Source organism: Salmo salar, chromosome 03 (assembly GCF_965601325.2).
Source record: "Salmo salar chromosome 03, fSalSal1, whole genome shotgun sequence".
NCBI lineage: Eukaryota > Metazoa > Chordata > Actinopteri > Salmoniformes > Salmonidae > Salmo > Salmo salar.
The window spans coordinates 75,335,209-75,350,355 of NC_138293.1; the positions used below are offsets into that span (position 1 = coordinate 75,335,209).

General features: G+C 43.1%; 1 protein-coding gene across 2 annotated transcripts in view; it reads left to right on the forward strand.

The window, feature by feature from the left end:
- The first annotated feature begins 9,156 nt into the window (after positions 1-9,156).
- LOC106601601 (speckle-type POZ protein) overlaps positions 9,157-15,147 on the forward strand; it is an 86,965-nt gene continuing 80,974 nt past the window's right edge. For both annotated transcript variants that reach the window (XM_045715379.2, XM_045715378.2), the window contains exon 1: positions 9,157-9,243. The gene's annotated coding sequence lies outside the window, so the exon portion shown is untranslated. The remainder of the gene's footprint in view (positions 9,244-15,147) is intronic.

Sequence of the window (15,147 nt, forward strand, 5' to 3'; positions counted from 1 at the left end):
CTGCAGCGAGGGGCTGGTGAGTCTCGGTGGATATGTTGGCCTAAGCAGCCGGGTCTGAAGTGATTATGTGAGTGCGGTGGGAGAGATTCCTTCAGGGCCTGTGGGAAGACTACACACAAGGCTACACGGCCTCTATGTTGACGAGAGACAGAGAGAGAGAGAGAGAGAGAGAGAGAGAGAGAGAGAGAGAGAGAGAGAGAGAGATCTGATCTGTCCTGATCTGTGGTCTCAAATCCCATTCTAATTATTATTATGCAAAGCATGTGGACAATGGACATATCATTGTAGGCCTATTACTTTCTAAATTAGTACAGGAGGCTAATATGCTTCAAGTCATTCCTCTGTGTCTGTTCACACATTTTGTGTAGGGATATTTCAAAAAAAAATTATCATTTTATTTTCATTAATTATGATACATTATGATATAAGTTTGACTGAAGAATTTTAAACTGATTTTTGACACTGTATTGCCTCTGTTCAAGTTATCCCTTTGAAATGTTTTAATCTGAGTCTGTCTTGATTGTGTAAACAACACAAACAGTAATTAAGCAGTAAAAGCCCGCCATAATGACCTGTAACAATTAATTATTCCTATTATCTCGCTTTGTCTTTTAAAGTGCAGCCAAGCAATCAAATTAGTTTATTTTTCCTTTTTGCCATTGCCTTGTTTACTCTATAAGCACGTCCTTCAACGATCTCTTTTTCAGAACTGAGGAGCTAATCCGAAGAAAGGCAAGCTGTCGTTTATCGCTGCCTAACAGACAAATCCACTCTAAATGGCCGGAGATATTCACTCATTGGCTCAATAAATCCATTTGTGAATTTACCCAGGGACTCCGGCGGATTGTTGTGGTTGATGTTGTTGTTTACTATCCTTTTTTACTGACTCCTCGGTCTAGACTCTTCAACTTTAAGGATAATTATGTAAATAAACAGCACATAAATGGAAAATGGGGAGATAAACACTTCAACAGACAAAAAGTCATCACTGTTGGACTGAGTGGTTAGTATCCATTTGCTTTTAATAAAACGTAGAGAAGTGCACTGGGAATGTATTCAACCTGCCTCTCTGCTCAATGTTTCATAATTCTCTTAATTTCTTAGGTTCTTCCTTTTGCCTACCCCATCTGTTATTTATTCTCACTCTCCTCACATGTCCTCAGTACAGTCTACTAAATGACCTAAACTGCACCTCAGCCCCTCATCCTGTCATATCCAACCTTCCTCATTTCCTCCTGTACCTTCTCTCTCCTAACCCTAACCCTCCCGTTCCCCCTCTCTGCTGTCCCTCCTCCCATGGTGTGGTTGGTGTAGTAATTGAGTGAGAGCAGTGACCCTGGAGTGCTACGTGTAATCCACACTCTATAAGCACTCTAATTAAAGTGCAAATTCAATACTCCCTCATCAACATTTTACTGGCTGCACATTTGCTCGCCTGACACCCCTCAGGTAATTACAGGGAGACTGGCAGTTCAATCATTCACCAGAAGAAAACATGAGCAAAAAACATGAGCAAAAAAAAGACAATGTGCTGCCTTTTTATGGTGTGGGGATAGGAGTGCACAACTGAAGCACACTGACTGTACCACCACTTGACCTGCCTCCTGGAAATCTTGCTTTCACTTTTTTCCACATTCAGATAATCTAATTCCTTTCTTTCTAATGATAATGATTACATTATCAAAACCAATGAAGTGATGTGTGGCCACATGAGAGGATATTCTCCAGATGCTACACATAATAAAAGCCATGAGCACACACATGCACGCACACACAACAATTTTTCGCCAGTATGTGTTTGTTTGTGTGTTTCACTATGTGTGTGAGTTTGTGTGTGTGTGTGTGTGTGTGTGTGTGTGTGTGTGTGTGTGTGTGTGTGTGTGTGTGTGTGTGTGTGTGTGTGCATGTGTGTGTGTGTGAGTAGGAGTATGGTTTCGCAGCTTTAATTAAACTTCCACTATTTTCTCTCAGCTTGTCCCCAAAGGGCCCCGTCTTCTTCCCCACCACATGCTTATTTATTTATAATTGCATTAAACTCCTTCAGAGTGGAGCTACCGGAGAACATGGTGCCAACCCTGCAGACTGAGCAGACACTGTCACAGGGTAATACACTACTATGTGGTGACTGCATTCTATTGGCTTGGAATAATAAGGATTTTGCATAACTCATGAACATGTGTGTTATGCTTGGTAGTAAAAATCACAAATGAAATATGTAATGGTATTCCTGTCAAGGCTGTTCCCCTTGCTATGAATGGGAAAGAGCAAACATATCCACTGTTTCGGGAACATCACGAATGTTCAAGCCAACATCCAAATTCTGGTGCCAATGCATTTTTTTATTTTAGTAAGAGTTCAATAAACGTTTAAAGTTATCTTTTTTCTTCTTGACAAATATTTTACATTTCTTTACTATATTTCTATAAACTTCTTCTGCCTTCAAAACCATATATCCCGGTAGACAACTGCTTGGAAGATGATCACAGAAATAGAATCTAAGAACTTCAGTTCAAGATGAATAATCTATGAAAGATTAAAGTCCACAAAATAATATGCAATCTGTCTGTGAAAATCACATCTTTCATTTCAACGCTGTGAAATTGTCACTTTCTGCTACAATAGTTTTCACCAGTTCCACGTACAGGAGGACACAAAGTTTTGGAATGTTCAGATAAACCAAACATGCCTCTCTGACATCTAGAATAAGGAATCACATCAGCTCTATTTGTGGTATTTCTATCTACAACATTTTCGTAATGAACATGGCCCTGGAATGAGATCAAATGGCGGGAGTAGTGCGGACAAAGTGGAGGAAATGGAGAAAAGGTTGGGGAAGCAACAGCTGTGCTGGAATGCGTTCTTTCTGGGTGACAGTTCTGATGATATGGAGTGGAAGGATGAGGGTCAAGGATCTGAATGGTCTGTAGTGGAAAGACATAGGAAGAAGAGAGATCATGACACTGAAAGCAGTGGAGCGTCTAGTATGGAAAGCATAAAGACACCATAAGGTAGGAAGTAAGAGTAAAAATGTGTCCGAGTGGAAAGTTGTGATGGTGTTTGATGAGAACACAGGGCCTTATTTACACCCTATCCGATTAAGAGAGAGGCTAGAGAGGCTCAGAGATATAGAATCAGTCATGATGTATCATATGCAGATTGGTGGAACTACAGTGAGGAGTCCTGTAGTAAGTGGACTTCCTCTCGGGGCTGGTGCTTCTGCTGGTCCTGGTTTCAAGACCTGTTCAGAAATCTTGCGCTCTTGAATGTGCTTTGTCAAAGGACACGTTGATAATGAATAAAGTTGACTTCATAGCTTTCATTGGTAAGGTTATCAACACGACTTCGGTTGTGGAAAGCAGAAATGCCAGGTTGAAGGTTATTGTAGGTATGACAAAATAGTTATTGGAGGTAACAAATGTTACTGTGGAAAAGGTTGCTGACATGCTGAATAATCCTAAAGGTGGATAGTTTCAGCATGATATAGATTAAGTTTAATGGGATTGGGGGGGTCTGGGAGGGATTTTGGGGGGAGCATGTGCTAGAAGTTAGTAGGGATTTATTTAATTATTTTATTTTATACCTAACAAAAATATAAACGCAACATGTGAAGTGTAGGTCCCATGTTTCATGAGCTAAAATAAAAGATCACAGAAATCTTCCATATGCGTAAAAAGCTTATTTCTCTCAAATGTGGTGCACATGTTTGTTTACATCCCTGTTAGTGAGCATTTCTCCTTTGCCAAGATAATCCATTGATTGGTGTGGCATATCAAGAAGCTGATTAAACAGCATGGTCATTACACAGGTGCACCTTGTGCTTGGGACAATTAAAGGCAACTCTAAAATGTGCAGTTTTATCACAAAACACAATGCCACAGATGTCTCAAGTTTTGAGGGAGTGTGCAATTGGTATGATGATTGTGGGAATGTCCACCAGAGCTTCTGCCAGAGAATTGAATGTTCATTTCTGTGCCATAAGCCGCCTCCAATGTCAATTTGACAGTATGTCCAACCGTAACCACGCCAGCCCAGGACCTCCACATCTGGCTTTTTCACCTGCGGGATCATCTGAGACGAGCCACCCGTACAGCTGATGAAACTGTGGGTTTGCGCAACTGAAGAATTTCTGCACAAACTGTCAGAAACCGTCTCAGGGAAGCTCATCTGCGTGCTCATCATCCTCAACAGGGCAAATGTTCACCTTCGATGGCCACTGGCACACTGGAGAAGTGTGCTCTTCACGGATGAATCCCAGTTTTAACTGTACTGGGCAGATGGCAGCCTGCGTGTATAGCATCGTGTGGGTGAGCGGTTTGTTGCTGTCAACATTGTGAATAGAGTGCCCCACGGTGGCAGTGGGGTTATGGTATGGGCAGGCATAAGCTACGGACAACGAACACAATCACATTTTATCAATGGCAATTTCAATGCACAGAGATAACGTGAGGAGATCCTGAGGCCCATTGTCGTGCCATTTATCTGCCGCCATAACATCTTGTTTCAGCATAATATACGGTCCCATGTCGCAATTCCTGGAAGCTGAAAATGTCCCAGTTCTTCCATGGCCTGCATATTCACCAGACATGTCACCCATTGAGCATGTTTAGGATGCTCTGGATCGACATGTACGACAGCTTGTTACAGTTCCCGCAAATATCCAGCAACTTCACATAGCCACTGAAGAGGAGTGGGACAACATTCCACAGGCCACAATCAACAGCCTGATCAACTCTATGTGAAGGAGATGTGTTGCGCTGCATGAGGCAAATGGTGTGACCAACAGATGCATATCTGAATTCCCATTCATGTGAAACCCATAGATTATGGCCTAATGAAATCATTTCAATTGATTGATTTCCATATATGAACTGTAACTCAGTAAAATCTTAGAAATTGTTGCATGTTCTTACAATGTTCTTATAATGGTGCTGGAGGGGATGGTTGCCGTTTTACGGGCTCCTAACCAACTATGCTATTTTGTTTGTTTTTTTGCATTGTTTGTAACTTATTTTGTACATAGAGTTACTACCTCATCCCCATATTATTACTTACTCTCTTGCTTTTTTGCACCCCAGTATCTCTACTTGCATATTCATAATCTGCACATCTATCACTCCAGTATTTATGCGAAATTATAATTATTTTGCCTCTAGGGCCTATTTATTGCCTACCTCCCTACATGTGTCTACATAGATTTTTCTATTTTTCTATTTTTCTTTTGTGTTATTGACTGTACGTGTAAGGGTGCGTGCTGGTGGCAGGGAAGTCAGGCGCAAGAGATCGAACTTGGTATAAAATGGAGCAGTTTAATTAGTGCTCAAAACTCAGAAAACCAAAATATACAAAATAATACAAGTGGGTACAAAACCCGTCACACACCAGAACATATCTAGCACAAAGCTTACAAACAAACAATCACCAACAAGGACAATGAGGGGGAACAGAGGGTTAAATACACAACATGTAATGAATTGGATCGGAACCAGGTGTTATACAAGACAAGACAAAACCAAAGGAAAATGAAAAGAGGATCAGTGATGGCTAGAAGGTCGGTGACTTCGACCGCTGAACGCCGCCTGAACAAGGAGAGGTACCAACTTCAGCGGAAGTCGTGACAGTACGTTTGTTTATGTGTAACTCTGTGTTTTTGTTTTTGTCGCAATGCTTTGCTTTATTTTGACCAGGTCGCAGTTGTAAATGAGAACTTGTTCTCAACTGGCCTACCTGGTTAAATAAAGGTCAAATAATTTTTTTTTAATAAAGTTGCTGCTACTGTCTCTAATGACCGAAAATAGCTTCTGGACATCAACACAGTGATTACTCAACTAGAACTGGACAAAGGGTTTTATATAATCAGTCAGACGCAAAGGATATACTGCTTCCCGGAGACCAGGCCCAAATCCCTATCATTTGCGTCGGGGTGCCTTGTGAGGATTCGTAGGTTAGTGAGTAAATCGCCACCACCATCGGTTCTGTTGGCCAATGTGCAATCACTAGAAAACAAACTGGATTATCTACAGTCAAGATTATCCTACCAACGGGACATTAAAAACTGTAATATCTTATGTTTCAAAGAGCCATGGCTGAACGACGACACGGATAATATAGAGCTGGCTGGGTTTTCCGTGCATCGTCAGGACAGAGCAGCTACATCTGGTAAGACGAGTGGCAGGGGTGTGTGTCTATTTGTCAATAACAGCTGGTACTTAATGTCTAATATTATTGAAGTCTTGAGGTATTGCTCGCCCGAGGTGGAGTACCTCATGATAAGCTGTAGACCACACTATCTACCTAGAGAGTTTTCATCGATATTTTTCGTAGCCGTCTGTTTACCACCACAAACCGATGCTGGCACTAAGACCGCAGTCAACGAGCTGTATAAGGCCATAAGCAAACAAGAAAATGCTCATCCAGAAGCAGAGCTCCTAGTGCCTGGGGACTTTAATGCAGGCAAACTTATATCTATTTTCCTTCATTTCTACCCGCATGTCACATGTGCAACCAGAGGAAAGGAAAACTCAAGACCACCTTTACTCCACACACAGAGATGCATACAAAGCTCTCCCTCGCCCTCCATTTGGCAAAACCATAATTCTATCCTCCTGATTCCTGCTTACAAGCAAAAACTAAAGCAGGAAGTACCAGTGACTCACTCAATGCGGAACTGGTCAGATGACGCGGATGCTACGCTACAGGACTATTTTGGTAGCACAGACTGGAATATGTTCCGAGATTCATCCAATGGCATTGAGGAGTATACCACCTCAGTCACCGACTTCATCAATAAGTGCATCGATAACATCGTCCACACAGTGACCGTATGTACATATCCCAACAAGAAGCCACGGATTACAGGCAACATCCACACCGAGCTAAAGGCTAGAGCTGCCGCTTTCAAGGAGCGGAACACTAATCCGGACACTTAAAATAAATCCCGCTATGCCCTCAGACAACCATCAAACAGGCAAAGCGTCAATACAGGACTAAGATTGAATCCTACTACACCGGCTCTGACATGGCAGGGCTTGCAAACTTTTACGGACTACAAAGGGAAACCCAGTCGCAAGCTGCCCAGTGACGCGAGTCTACCAGACGAGCTCAATGACTTTTATGCTTGCTTCGAGGCAAGCAACACTGAAGCATGCATGAGAGCACCAGCTGTTCCGGACGACTGTGTGCTCACGCTCTCCGTAGCCGATGTGAACAAGACTTTTAAACAGGTCAACATTCACAAGGCCGCGGGGCCAAACAGATTACCAGGGCTTGTACTCAGAGCTTGCGTGGACCAACTGGCAAGTGTCTTCACTGACATTTTCAATCTCTCCCTGACCGACTCTGTAATACCTACATGTTTCAAGCAGACCACCATAGTCCCTGTGCCCAAGAATGCGAAGGTTACCAGACAAAATGACTGCCGCCCAATAGCACTCACGTCGGTAGCCATGAAATGCTTTGAAAGGCTGGTCATGGCTCACATCAACACCATCATCCCGGAAACCCTAGACCCACTCCAATTTGCATACCGCCCCAACAGATCCACAGATGACGCAATCTCAATCGCACTCCACCCTGCCCTTTCCCACCTGGACAAAAGGATCATGTATGTGAGAATGCTGTTCATTGACTACAGCTCATCGTTCAAGACCATAATGCCCACAAAGCTCATCGCTAAGCTAAGGACCCTGGGACTAAATACCTCCCTTTGCAACTGGATCCTGGACTTCCTGACGGGCCGCTTCCAGGTGGTAAATGGTAGGCAACAACACATCTGCGCCACTGATCCTCCATACGGGGGCCCCTCAGGGGTGTGTGCTTAGTCCCCTCCTGTACTCCATGTGAACCCACGACTGCGTGGCTAAGCACGACTCCAACACCATCATTAAGTTTTCTGACGACACAACAGTGGTGGGCCTGACCACCGACAACGATGAGACAGCCTATAGGGAGGAGGTCAGATACCTGGCAGTGTGGTGCCAGGACAACAACCTCTCCCTTAATGTGAGCAAGACAAAGGAGATGATTGTGGACTACAGGTTAAAGGATGGCTGAACAGGCCCCCATTAACATTGATGGGGCTGTAGTGGAGCGGGTCGAGAATTTCAAGTTCCTTGGTGTCCACATCACCAACAAACTATCATGGTCCAAACACACAAAGACAGTCATGAAGAGGGCACGACAACATCTTTTCTCCCTTCGGAGACTGAAAAGATTTGGCATTTGTCCCCAGATCCTCAAAAGGTTCTACAGCTGCACCATCGAGAGCATCCGGACCGGTTGTATCACCTCTTGATATGGCAACTGCTCGGAATCTGACCATAAGGTGCTACAGAGGGCAGTGCATACGGCCCAATACATCACTGGGTCCAAGATTACTGCCATCCAGGACCTATATACTTGGCGGTGTCAGAGGAAGGCCCAAAAAATTGTCAAAGACTCCAGTCACCCAAGTCATAGACTGTTCTCTCTGCTACCGCACAACAAGCGGTACCGGAGCGCCAAGTCTAGGTCCAAAAGGCTCCTTAACAGCTTCTACCCCAAGCCATAAAACTGCTGAACAATTAATAAAATGGCTCCCCGGACTATTTACACTGTTTTTACACTGCTGCTACTACACTGTTTATTATCTATGCGTAGTCACTTTACCCCTACCTACATGTACAAATGACCTCGACTAACCTGTATCCCAGCATATTGACTCGGGACCGGTACCCCCTGTATATAGCCTCGTTATTGTTATGTCATTTTATTGAAGAAGAAGAAGAAGTGGAAGAAGAAGACTGTATAGTCAGGCTTTTTCACATACTGACTGTCCTATCACAGCATGGCAATTATATATATATAATTTATACTTTATTGTAAACCAATTCAAAATATATAGAAAAACAATGAGTTTACAACAGAGAAAACAAGCATTACAAACGACAGTGAGGGGAATACAGACAATACATTAAAACAATAATGTGTCTTGATTGTTTTTTTTGCTATGAGAAGAATGAATTGTGTATATTTATTGTTCAATTTAATTCTCAAAAAGAATAAAGAGGTTTTTGACTCTTATATTTACATGAATAAATGTATTAATAAGACATGTACTTTCATGAATAAAGTATTTAGCTAAAATTACAAAGCATGGCAATGTTTTGGTATGGGCGTGCATGCTTTCGTCACAGGCATAACCCGGATGTAGAGTGCCAGTGCTGACAAAAAAAAATCATATCCTGCCGTGGAACAGACTGAAAAAAGGTGAGTTTTAAAACAAAAGGGAACATTGCTTTGAACAAATTCTAAACTTTGCTTGTACTCGCTTTCATTCTGAGACCAAACACCAGTGAACGTGTGAGTTTGGTATCTAACAGGAATACGGAAGGCACTTAGCCAACTTGTATCTATCTATTTTACCTTCTCAACAATCTCGACTGTTGATGTTCAAGATAGCAAGCTACACTTAGCTAGCTAACGTTAGCTCGCTAGCTAGCTAGCTAGTTAACTAGCCAGCAGTCTGGTAGCTAGCTCGTCGGAAGCAAGCCCTGACAAATCGTCTACCAAACATTAGCTAATCGTGCTAAAATGTAGCAAACTACTTGTTGTAGTTTCCTACTTAGCCAGCTTACTAGCTAGTTGGTTAGCCAGCTGAGCTAGTTAGCTAGCCAATCTACGCTGCCTCGCGCTTGTCTGACAATGGTTTGACAGCTGGTTTTAGTTTGACCACTTGTGAAGGAAGGATTCATTTTATGTAGTTGGTGTGCGGGAAAGAGGTAGATTATTCCTAGAAATGAATACATGAGTAATTCTCACAGGGGCCCTGTGCGTCAGTAAAAGCATATTTTTTTGTTGTTGCCACATTATGAACCCACAATTTGCTCTGAAGCCACCATCCCACAACTGCCCGTATCCTGCCAAATAGTGACCATCACTTGTATCCCGTATTTGTTTGCATGAGTTGTGCGGCACAGTGGCCTTTGCCAGAAACTGAGCTCCATAGATAATGTGAAGAGCAGGCTGAGGGGTTGCTGCATTGCAGAATAAGGTCCTGCCTAAAGATGAGCAAACTGTGAAATTGTCAATATGGTTAACCATGCACAGACAGAGGAAATTACGATGGCAGATGTTTTTTAAGTGGGCGTTTTGGGGCACAGCTGGTATTTCACCAAATAAAATGTTGATGCAAGATTAGTTTTAGTACATGAAGTGCTGTGGGAATTCTCAATCATTCTTGTGTGGTCCTTCAGCATTTTTCCAGATTGTAAACACATGCAGGTTGAAACTGAGGGAGCCATGTTGGAGTTTAGTTGAGCATCTGAGTGGTTTAGGGAGGTATGCTCTGAGACAGCATAGATAACAACTACTGGGACACCCATTACAGTCCCAGTCCTAAAAGCTGCCCGCAAGGAGCTGCGCTAGAAGTACTCATTCACCTGCCACACACCTGCTCCAACAGACACCTCAAAACTGATAGGCCTACACTATTTCAGTGTAAGTCAGAGTTTTGGCTCTGTTGATGAAAATGGGGCCTGTGAAAGTCTGAAGACAGACAGGTGTTTAGTTGTGGCTTGAGTGCAGAGACTTCATCTTGGCAGCTGTTTAACTGGGAAAGTCATTTTGGTGTGAGTGGAGTACTTGTCTGACTAGAGTACTTACCTTGATTTGACATGCTGGCCTCACCAGTCAGTGTGGCTGTGCTGAGAGGCAGCCATCTCATAACGGTAAGGAAACCCCTGTGGTTGTCAACAGGAATGTGCTTCTCTATATGAAGACACATTTTGTACATGCTTCCAGACTGCGTTGACAGGAAAGGATCCTCAGAGCAGGCACAGAGTTCCGTAGTTAGTCAGGCTGTAGTCAGTGATTAGGCCAAAATGGTAAAAGAAATTTCCGTTGCACAACACCTTAATGACCATGACTGGCGATGGAACACTTCAAAAGTTACCGGTTCTGCAGTACCTACCTAGTCGTTTCACTGCACACAAACTCCTAGCCAGCCATCACTTCCCAGCCAACTCCATCCATCCATTCTATGTTATGATATGTTAAATTGGTCAGCACTCGATTTAGCGGAGATGCACTCTACACACCATCCACAGGACAGAACACTTTGTTTTATTTACGTGAGGTGCTTCTTTAACTGCTAGGAATAACAGCCAATCGAAGTGCATGGCGGAGGGCAAGCTAATGTAATCTGACAGCAATGGAGTGGTAGAGGCCGCTCAGGAATCGTAAAGCTGTCGCTGTTTAAGCTCCTAAATTTGTTGCTAATACCCGCCTGCCTCAGCTTCCACATGGCCACAGAGCCGTGAGAAGAGCACCGGAGTGTGCGTCCAGGCAGTTTAGTTGTGTAACTGTGTCTTTCCACCTGTGTATATATGTGGATAATGGTGGTAATAGGTGTGTGTGTGTGTGTGTGTGTGTGTGTGTGTGTGTGTGTGCGCAGCTCCAGTAAATGTGAGTCAGTGTGACACTACAGGTGCAGCTTTAGAAGAAGCCCATTTCTCACAATGCTGATTACTTGTGAGGGAATGCAACAAGTATTGAATTAGTTTGCTGAGAGGTTGGAAATTGAAATATGGATTGGGGCCGCAAACGCCTGCCTGTGCTATTGGCTGTTTTGGATGTGTGGGATGAAATGTATTTTGTGTGCGTGTGACTGATGCAGACAGTGGCGGTATCTAATGGTTTTCCACTGCTCATTCCTGCATTCCAATAACAGGATGGGAGCAGGAGTGACACAGATGAAGTGGATGTTTTTAGTCACCTTAAAGAGACGCCAGGCCATTTTTTTCAGCCAGACTAACACCAAGCCTGCTGCTCTTCCATTACATTATGGCATCCATTTTAAAGTGAAACACAAACCAGGGCCGGTTTCCTAAAAGCATCATAAGGCTAAGTTCATCGTTAGAGCCTTCGTAGGAGCATTGTTAAATCCAAGCTTTTTCCTTAACCTGTCTGGGAACGTGGGACGCTTGCGTCCCACCCTAGTCAACAGCCAGTGGAATCGCGTCGCGCGAAATACAAATACCTCATAACTTCAATTTCTCAAACATATGACTATTTTACACCATTTTATAGATACACCTCTCCTGAATCGAATCACGTTGTCCGATTTCAAAAAGGCTTTACAGCAAAAGCAAAACATTAGATTATGTTAGGAGAGTACCCTGCCAAAAAAAATCACACTGCCATTTTCAAAGCAACTAGCATGCATCACAAATACCCAAAACACAGCTAAATGCAGCACTAACCTTTTGACAATCTTCATCAGATGACACTTCTAGGACATCATGTTACACAATACATGCATTTTTTTGTTCGATAAAGTTCATATTTATGTATAAAAACAGCATTTTACATCGGCGCGTGACGTTCAGAAAATATTTTCCCTCAAATGCTTCCGGTGAATCAGCGCTACAATTTACAAAAATACTATTCTAAAACATTGTTAAAATGTAATATTGTCATTCAAAGAATTATAGATTAACATCTCGTGAATGCAACCGCATTGCCAGATTTAAAAATAACTTTACTGGGAAATCACACTTTGCAATAAACGACGTGGTATGCTCAGAAAAATAGGCTAGGCGATACATGTTAGCGCCATCTTGGAACCATCTAAAATCAAATATACTATTGTAAATATTCCCTTACCTTTGATTATCTTCATCAGAAGGCACTTCCAGGCATCCCAGGTCCACAACAAATGTAGTTTTGTTCGAAAAAGTAAATTTATGTCCCAATAGTTCCTTCTTGTTAGCGCGTTCCAAAGGCTACTCATAATGTACTGAAGCGCGCGGGACTTGTCCTCACGAATGTGCAAAAAATATATATTTACGTTCGTTCAAACATGTCAAACGTTGTATAACATGAATCTTTAGGGCCTTTTTCAACCAGAGCTTCAATAATATTCAAGGCGGACGATTGCATTGTCTTACTAAACGTTTCGGAACAAAAGGGTTCCCATGGGCGCCCGCGTCATAGTAGTAATGGCCCTCCCCCTGTGACCAACTTCCCAAGCCTCTCTTTGGGTCAGTTTCTACCATAGAAGACTCAAACCACTTTGTAAAGACTGTTGACATCTAGTGGAAGCCTTAGGAAGTGCTAAATGATTAATAAGTCCCTGTGTGTTTCAATGGCAAAGGCTTGAAAGTGATTCCACACATCAGATTTCCACTTCCTGTTCTCTAATTTGCCTCAGTATATTTCATGATGTGTAGCCTAACATGCGCAATGATGTGCCAAATCGGTGACTTAGTGCATTTGTATTGGGTAAGCATTAGAATAAGACGCCTCAATATTTGCAGCCTTAGGTGGTAACTTCTAAGTTCTGATCCGTCGTCAGTATTGTGAAATCATTCTTATGTTAAGGCAAGATTAATGGAGAAAGCTGATCCGAGAGCAGCACTGCCTTTTCTTTCCAGCCTATCAGTATCGACACATGCTCCTACAACTCACTTAGCGACCATTCTCTCTGCGTGGTGATTTGGGAAACGCCTGTTACGTCTTTGGCCGTTATAGGAAAGATGCATTGTTAAAACACTCATAAGTGTAAATTCCTTCGGTATCGGGAAACCGTGCACAGCTCACTCCATCTGCCATTTAGATGTATTTAAATGTGCTGCTTTGCTGTGCTGGTGGCGGTTTAGCTTAGTGAGCGTCTGGCTGGGTGTGGAGAGTGTGGGCTGGAGGCTGGCCTGGTCTGGGGGCTAGAGGCCATCTTCTCCCTGGCCGAGTAGCCTTGCCGCTGACCCCGGGAAGCTATCTGAATATCAATGACAATGCAGTGATTTAGAAGTGGCCGTGGCCCCAAAGTCAGATCTAATCGTGCTGGTATTTACTGCCATTTGAGCTTGGAAAGCAGCAGTAGACCATCTTGCTGTTGTGATGTGAGGCCAGTTGAATTCAAAGGTAATATCCATATGGCTGTTTGGTATTTGGGGAATGAATCACCCATCTAGGGGTAGTATTTCTGAGGATTGGGTTAAACAGGGTTTAAGCGCCGTGTAAATTCAAGGTCAAAGGGGAAATTATGCAAAGAGATGCCCAGACAGACGGATGGAGTGAGAAAGATAAGTGAGACTTTACAGAGGGAGATGCTAAACTATTGTCTAGTAAATTGGAAGTGAGAGGAACTGGTTTAATGCAGGTGGAGTGAGTGTTATGTGCAAAGATGGAGATAAAAAGATGAACAAATCTAGATAAGATGGAACGAGAAAAGGAGTTATATAGGAGGTGGAGGTATAGAGAGAGCGAGTGAGATGGGGGAGAGGGAGGTGATGTTGGGGGTGGAAGAGGATTGCGGTAGTGAAATCGATAGTTCATACCATTCTGAAATTGAGTTTCTTTCTTTTTTTCTCTCAGAGAAACAGGTATGGAGGGTATAATATGAAATGGCTCTGGCTGAGGACCGTTACTCGAGCAGCAGTATCGATTCCTGGGCCGTGTTCCAATTATAGTTGGGTATTTTTGTCCGAGGCCCTCGCTCTGCAGCCCTTAAAAAGCTGGGGACAAGGCCGGACAAAGTTTTTGGGTGACGACTGATTTTGTCTTATCGCTTCCCCAAAGCGGCCCACTTTTTCAGTCATCAAAGAAGTTAGCTGGGAAATATCGTGTGCTGTCTCACTGGTCTCTGAGGACATCACTAGAGAATGGAGATTTCCCCCATGGCTGTCCCTCTTAACCTGTTGGGGATAGGGGGCAGTATTTGCACGGCCGGATAAAAAAACGTACCCGATTTAATCTGGTTACTACTCCTGCCCAGTAACTAGAATATGCATATAATTATTGTCTTTGGATAGAAAACACCCTAAAGTTTCTAAAACTGTTTGAATGGTGTCTGTGAGTATAACAGAACTCATATGACAGGCAAAAACCTGAGAAGATTCCTTACAGGAAGTGGCCTGTCTGACAAGTTCTTGTTCTTCTTGGCTCTGTTTATTGAAGACTGAGGATCTTTGCTGTAACGTGACACTTCCTACGGCTCCCATAGGCTCTTAGAACCCGGGAAAAAGCTGAATGATATCGAGGCAGCCCCTGGCTGAAAAACATTAGCGCGTTTGGATAGTGGCCGGTCAGAGGATCATCAGACTGGGGCTCGTGCACGAGATGTTTTTATTTTCTCTCTCTTTGAACGTAAACACGCTTTCCCGGTCGGAATAT